A 535-nucleotide genomic window follows, 5' to 3' on the forward strand; every position below is an offset into this window, starting at 1 on the left:
GCAGAGCACGCTCGGCGACGACGCCGAAGTTCTCGCATGACGTCGTAGGCGACGCTCAGCATGGCGAGCAGCCGCTGGTAGTAGCCGAGCACCGACTGGAGTGCAGTCGAGTAGAGCGGGAATGTGTACGCGTTGCCAGCCACCATCTGAACCCACGCTGCCACCGCAAGCCCCACTCACGGCGGCCGCGTCCCGGCCTTCACCTTCACGTTGATGCTCGCCATCTTTGTGCTCGGACTAGGCTTGCCGGTGATGCCTCTCCCCTTTGGCCATTTCGGCAAGATTTCCGTTTGCTTATATAGGAACAAACGTTCGTTGAATCCAGAGTACGTGATCGAGAGCGAGTCCATGGCGCCAGCTGCTCAACGTTGTCTAGCGCCTAGCTAAGAGGCTCATCCTCCAAATTTTAAATCATTTAACCGGTGTGGTTTCGAGTGATCATAAATTCAGAATTAGTATATTAGTATGAGATCTGCAAGCTGCATACCAAGGCTACGTTATTTATTAAAATTCATTGACATATTTATTCAGCAGT

The sequence above is a fragment of the Setaria italica genome, chromosome VI, assembly GCF_000263155.2.
Source record: "Setaria italica strain Yugu1 chromosome VI, Setaria_italica_v2.0, whole genome shotgun sequence".
In the NCBI taxonomy this organism is placed as follows: Eukaryota; Viridiplantae; Streptophyta; class Magnoliopsida; order Poales; family Poaceae; genus Setaria; species Setaria italica.